Here is a 7,555-nt window from a genome sequence, read left to right as displayed (position 1 = left end):
CCAACGCATTAACAGCACAGAGGTGGAATGAGTGGAGAATGTCAAGCTCCTGGGAGTGGTCATCCGCAACAAGCTTGCTTAGACTCTTCATGTGGAATCACCGGTTACAAAGGCCCAACAATGTCCCTTCTTCCTCAGACAGCCGAGGAAATTTGACACGATGGCGAATACCCATTGCCAACATTTATAGGTGTGCCATCGATAGCATTCTGTCTGGATGTATCACTACCTGGTGTGACAACTGTAACATTCAAGATCGGAGACGGTTATAGAGAGTGGTGAACTCGGCCTGGACAATCACAAGGGCCAACCTCCCATCTATAGAATCCATCTACCAGGCCCACTGTCAAGGAAAGGCTGCTATCATTCTCAAAGATCCATCCCACCCTCGCAATGTTTTTCTACAACCTCTACCATCGGGGAGAAGGTACAGAAGCCTGAACACGCACCAGCTGGTTCAAACCAGTTTCTACCCTATTGTTGTTAGAATATTGAATGGACTCACAAACTCTTAACATTCACCTGTACCTGTGTTTTTGTCTTTGCTGCTGTTTACCTATTATGTACTATCTATGCTACTTAACTCTGTAATCTGTCTATATTGCTTGCAAGACAAAACTTTTCACTGTGCCTTGGTACACATGACAATAAATTCAATTCAATTCAATTCAATTAGTTTCATAGTTCTTGAAGACCTTACCTAACATTGTTCAATTAATCTTAGCTCAACAGCTTGAGGAAATTGTTAATTTCCATTTTATGAAGAAGTGCTTCTTAGCGCCACAACTAACTTTAAGGTTAAGTCCCCTTGTTCTGGGCTCCTACAACTGGAAATAGTTTTAGTGCTAACATTTGACTTACTTACCTTTCCCCATAACCCTGGGCAACTTTGTTGATCAAGAATCTGTCTAACACAGCCCTGAGTACATTCAATGATCCAGTCTCCATTGCTCTCTGGAGAAGCTAAAAATCACACAACACCAGGTTATAGTCCAATAGAACTATAACCTGTTATTGTGTGATTTTTAACTTTGTCCACCCCAGTCCAACATCGGCACCTCCAAATCTCTGGAGAAGAGACTTCCAACTATAATGGTCCCCCTAAAATAAAACAATCTTTCTCATCTCAGTAGGAGATCCATCACTGTGAAACTATGCCTCCAGTTTGAGATTCCCACACAAGGAGAAAGATAATCTCATGATTTTCTTGTCAAGACCTACTCAGAATCTTACTTCACACCCCCATCCCTTGGTTTTACTTTTGATTCTTCTATACTTTAATAAGTATAGACCCATATGTTCAATCTTTCCTCATAAGACAACACTTTCATCCCAGAAATCAGTCTAGTGAACTTTCTTGGAATGACTTCCTCTCGCAGTAAGGAGATCAATGCAATTTGCAGAACTCCAGGCGTGGTCCCACCGAAATCATGAACAAGACTTGTTGTAGCAAGCTGTCCTAACTTCTACACTCATCCCCTTTGCAGAAAAGACAAATGTTCTATTGACCTGTCTAATTATTTATTCTACCTGTGTGTTTTTTTGTGATTCATGCGTAAGGATAGCTTGATGTTTCTGTAATGCAGCATTTTGCAGTCTTCCTCCATCAAAATGCTGTTCTGCTTTTCCATTTTTTTTTCAGCCAAAGTGAATTACCTCATATCACCACATTATACCACATACTCATAACCACCACATTATACTCTAATTGAAAAGCTTCTGTCCATTGACTTGAGCCATCTGTATCCCTTTGTAGACTAAAGACTCAAATTTTTATATCAGCCATTATCTTATTGAATGGTAGAGCCAGTTCAGTGTGCCAGATGAACTACTTCTACTCTCATTTATGATTGAATGAACTCAGGTTTCTGTCAGAAAGTTGTAACTTCACATTCTAAGATTTTCTTTTTATTTGTGGGGTGTGGGTATCACTGCTGGCCAGCATTAATTGCCTGTCCCTAGTTGCCCTTGAGAAGATGATGGTGGACTGCCTTCTTGAACTACTCCAGTCCCATCTGCTGTAGGTTGACCAACAATGCCATTAGGGAAAGAATTCAAGGATTTTGATCCAGCAACAGTGAAGGAATAGCAATATATTTTGACATCAGGATGGTGAGTATCTTGGAGGGGAACTTGAAGGTGGTAGTGTTCCCATTTATCTGCTGCCCTTGTACTTCTAGATGATGGTAGTCATGGATTGGGAAGGTCTGAGCATCGTTGGTGAATTTTGAGTCATGTATCTTGTAGATTGGACACACCACTAAGTGTTGGTGGTGGAGGGAGTGGATGTTTGTGGATAGAGTACCGATCAAGTGTTTCAGAGCAGTGTAGAGGGAATGATACATTGTGAGAAGTGCTGCCTTTCAGATCTGACCTGCCATTATTATAAAGAACAGAGGAGTTAACCCCATGCCCTGGTGAATATTTCTCAAACATCGCTAAGACATTCTGTTAATTGGTCATTATCTCATTGTTGTTTGTGGGGTCTTGTGCTGCAAATTGGCTGCTGCATTTCTGACATTATAACTATAGACTCATCAGCTTTCCATCATATTAAGGAAAATTGATAGACCCGATCATAAAGCGTGTGATCTAATTGGACAAAATCAGAATGGATTTGTGAATGAATAATCAAATTTGGCCTCTTTGAAGATATTACCAACAAAATTGATAAAGGGGAGTCAATGAATGGAGAAAGCTTTTGTAAGATCTCCCATAGGTGGTTGGTTGGCAAAGTTAGAGCACATGACAGAGGAGGCAATGTACTGGATTAAGGTTTGGTGAACTGATAGAACAAAAGTAGGAATAACTAGGCCATTCTCGCAATAGCAGACTGTGACTAGTGGAGTACTACAAGGATCACTACTTGCACCCCAGGTATTTGCAATATATATATATATACATATATCTATGTCAACAATTTGAACAATGGGACCAAATGTAATATTTCCCAGTGTGTAGATGATACAAAGCTAAGTAGGAATGTGTGCAGTGAGGAAGATATAAGACATTTTAAAAAGGATTTAGACAGGCTTAGTAATGGAGCAAAATATGGGAGATGGAATATAATGTGGAAAAAATGTGAGGTTATCTATGATGGGAGGAAATGCTGTGCAGAATATGTCTTAAATGATGAGAAGCTGTAAAGTTTAGATTTGCAAAGGGATTTGGGAATCATTGTCAATAAGTCATTCAAGGCGAATACACAGGTGCAACAAATCAGATAGGCAAATGTAATGTTAGTCTTTATCCCAAGAGCAGTTGAGCACAGGAGTAGAGAAGTCTTACTTCATTTTATATGACCTAGGTTAGACTACACCTGATGTACTTTGTGCTGTTTAGGTCTCCTTACCTCCTTACCTATTGTTGTCATAGAAGGAGTACCATGAAGAGTGTACAATGAAGATTCATCAGACTTGTTCCTGTGATGATGGGTTTGATCTATGAATATGTTGGACAAACTGGACCCATATTTTCTAGAGCTCAGAAGAATGAGAATTGATAGAGGGGGTAGATGCAGGCAAGATGATTTGCTGGTTTGCGGATTCAAGAACCAGAGGCACAGTTTAAGAGGGATGCCATTTTGGATCAAGATATAGAGAAATATTTTTATTCAGAGGGTGGTTAATCTTTGGGATTTTGTACTCCAGGGTCTTTGAGTAGATTTAAAGCAGAGATTGATAAATTTGACAATCAATGGCTTTTAGAATGGTGTGGGTAAAATGCATTGAAATGTTAGATTGGCCATGAATATGTTAAACAGTAAAGCAGATTGATGAGGCAATAGCCTAGTGATTTTATCGCTGGACTCTTAACCCAGAGGTCAGGGTAATGTTCTGGGGACCTGGGTTCAAATGCTGCGACGACAGATGGTGGAATTTGAATTCAATAAATATATCCGGAATCAAGAGGCTGTGATGACCAGAAATCCAATGTTGATAGTCGGAAAAATCCATCTGGTTCACTAACATCCTTTAGAGAACTGCTGTCCTTACCTAGTCTGGCCTACATGTAATTCCAGACCCACAACAATGTGGTTGACTCTTAATTGCCCTCTGTGCAATTAGTGATGGGCAATAAATGCTGGTTATCTAGCAATGCCCTCATCTCATGAATGAGTAAAAGAAAACTGAATGGCATACTCCTGTCTCGATGTTCTCATGCTCCTATGGCTGTGCAACTTGACCTTATAATTTAACCATTGTAGCTTTCTTATTGTTCCATTGGCTCTGCACTACACATTGTCCTTCCCTCTCTCAACCAATATATTTTTCATGAGTTAGGATGCTCCAAACTGAATGAAGTCTGCCAGATGTAGTCTAACTGGAGCTTTATACAACTGTATCCTTTATATTTCAAGGAAGCTGAGAGATGACGGAATATCCTAACTTGAAAAAAACATCAAACCTAGCCCAAAGTTGTCATCACCAAATAGCCCCTTTCCATTTGAGCATGGGATGCGGGTGACTCTGAATAGGTCAGCATCCCTATTTGCCCTGGAGAAGTTGTGTTGAAAGTAGAGATGGCTTTTGAACTGCTGCAGTCTTGGGTATATGTACACCCAGCACTGTTATGAAGGGAGTTTCAGAACTTTGACCAAATGACAGTGAAGGAATCACAAAAGTGTATGACTTGAAGCGGATCTTACAGGTAGTCATATTCCCATGCATCCACTACCCTTGTTGTTCTAGATGATGGAGGTATTGGATTTAAAAGGTACTGCTGAAGATGTTGCCATCTGTCTTGAAGATGGTACATATTGCTGTCACTGTGCAACAGCGACTAAGAAAGTGATTGTTGAAGGGAGTGAATGCCAATCGAAAAGGCTGATGTGTCCTTGCTGGTGCCAAGAGTCTTGAATGTTGTTGGAGCAGCACCCAGCCAATCAAGCAGGGAGCATTTCATCAAATTCCTGGTTTGTACCTTGTACCTGGTGGATAGGCAGTGGGGAGACAGGAGGTGAGTTATTCACCACTGAATTCCACTGCACTTGTAGCCAGTGTTTATAAAACTAGTTCAGTTCCATTCCTGGTAATAGTAAGCCCCAGAATGTTGATACAGGGAGATTTAGTGAAGGAGTAATGGTTAGATTCTCTCTTTTTGGAGATGGTCACTGCCTGGCACCTGTTAGGTGAGAGTAACTTTCTACTTGTCAGCCCAAGTCTAAATGTTAAAATCAACTAGGTGAAAGTGAGGACTGTGGATGCTGGAGATTAGAGTCGAGAGTGTGGTGCTGGAAAAGCACAGCAGGTCAGGCAGTATCTGAGGAACAGGAGAATCAATATTTCAGGCAAAAGCCCTTCATCAGGAAGTTGAAATGTTGTCCAGATCTTTTGTGCATGGACATAGACTGCTTTACTCTCTGAGAAGTCTTGAATATAGCTGTAGATTGTTTACTGATGATTGCACATTCTCACTTCTGACCTTATGATGGAACAGAGTTAATTCATGAAGCAGCTGGACATGTTTGTGTCTACCCTTAGGATCTCCTGCAGTGATGTTCTCCAGTTGAGATGATTGACCACCAAGCACAACCATCTTGATTTATGGTTACTGTGACCACAACCAGTAATTTCTCCAATTACAATTGATTTCAGTTTTGTTAGGGTTCCTTGATTCCACATTTGTTCAAAAGCTGCTTTGATATCAAGGTTAGTCACCTTGACCCTCCCCTCTGGAGTTCAGGTGTCTTGTCCATGTTTGGAACAAACCTGTAATGAGGTCAGGAGCTGAGTGGCTGTGGTGGAACTCAAACAGTGAATCAATGAACAAGCTATTGCTGAGTTGCTTGATAGTACTATTGATGACACCTTCCATCATTTTGTTGATGATCAAGTGTTAACTGATGGAGCAGCAGTTTGCCAGGTTGAGTTTGGCATATGCAGGACATACCAGGGTAATTTTCCACATAATGAGTTGATGCAGGTTTGCAACCGTATTGAACTGCTTGATTAGCCCTGGAGTATAAGTCATAATTTGCAGCAAGACTACCATATACCAGTCAGCCTGTAAGTCTAATGAAAGTCTAATAAGGTTCCCACAGTAGGCCATTGTACAAAATACGGAGGCATGGGATTGAGGGTGATTTAGTGGTTTGGATCAGAAATTGGCTAGCTGAAAGAAGTCAAAGGATGGTGGTTGATGGGAAATCTTCATCCTGGAGTTCAGTTATGAGTGGTGCACCACAAGAATTTGTTTTGGGGCCACTGCTGTTTATCATTTTTTAAAACAACCTGGATGAGGGCTTGGAAGGATGGGATAGTAAATTTGTGGATGACAGTGGGATCAGTGGAGCTCTGGATTGTGCCGAAGGCTGTTATAAATTACAGAGGGACATAGATAAGCTGCAGAGCTAGACTGAGAGGTGGCAAATGGAGTTTAGTGCAGAAAAGTGTGTATTGTTTCACTTTGGAAGGAACAACAGGAATGCAGAGTACTGGGCTAATGGTAAGATTCTTGGTAGTGTAGATGAGCAGAGAGATCTCTGTGTCCATAGATCCCTGAAAGTTGCCACCCAGGTTGATAAGTTTGTTAAGAAGGCATACAGTGTGTTAACTTTTATTGGTAGAGGGATTGAGTTTCGGAGCCATGAGGTCATGTTGCAGCTGTACAAAGCTCTGGTGCAGCCACACTTGGTGTATTGCATACCGCATTATAGAAAGGATGCGGAAGCTTTGGAAAGGGTTCACAGGAGATTTACTAGGATGTTGCCTGGTATGGAGGGAAGGTCTTATGAGGAAAAACTGAGAGACTTGAGGCTATTTTTGTTCGAGAGAAGTAGGTTGAGAGGTGACCTAATTCAGACACACAAGATAATCAGAGGATTAGATAGGGTGGATAGTTATAGCCTTTTCGTCGGATAGTGATGGCTAACATGAGGGGACATAGCTTTAAATTGAGGGGTGAAAGATATAGGACAGATGTCAGAGGTAGTTTCTTTACTCAGAGAGTAGTAGGGGCGTGCAATGCCCTGCCTGCAACACTAGTAGACTCACCAACTTTAACAGCATTGAAATGGTCATTGGATAAACATATGGATGATAATGGAATTGTGTAGGTTAGATGGGCTTAGATTGGTTCCACAGGTTGGCACAACATCGAGGGCTGAAGGACCTGTACTGCGCTGTAATGTTCTGTGTTCTATGAAAGATGATTGATCTGAAACATAGATGAAGCCAGACCTTCTTGAGTATTTCTTGCCTTTTCTAAGATGGTCATGAAGGAGTCAGTGAAACTGACAAGTCCCAAGACAAAATACCTATTTTCAAGACATGGGCAACTGTGTTAGAAACAGACCCTTTGGTCCAACCCGTCCATATCGACCAGATATCCTAAATTAATTTAGTCCCATTTGCCAGTATGTGGCCCATATCCCTCTAAACCTTTCTTATTCATATGCCCATGTTAAATGTTGAAATAGTACCAGTCTCCACCACTTCCTCTGGCAGCTCATTCCATACACCCGCCACTCTCTGCATGAAGAAGTTGCCCCTTGAGCCTCTTTTATATCTTTCCCCTCTCACCCAAAACATAAACAGTTTGGTCTCCCCCACCC

This window comes from Chiloscyllium punctatum, chromosome 26 (genome assembly GCF_047496795.1).
Source record: "Chiloscyllium punctatum isolate Juve2018m chromosome 26, sChiPun1.3, whole genome shotgun sequence".
Taxonomy (NCBI): domain Eukaryota; kingdom Metazoa; phylum Chordata; class Chondrichthyes; order Orectolobiformes; family Hemiscylliidae; genus Chiloscyllium; species Chiloscyllium punctatum.
This window is presented reverse-complemented; position numbering follows the sequence as displayed.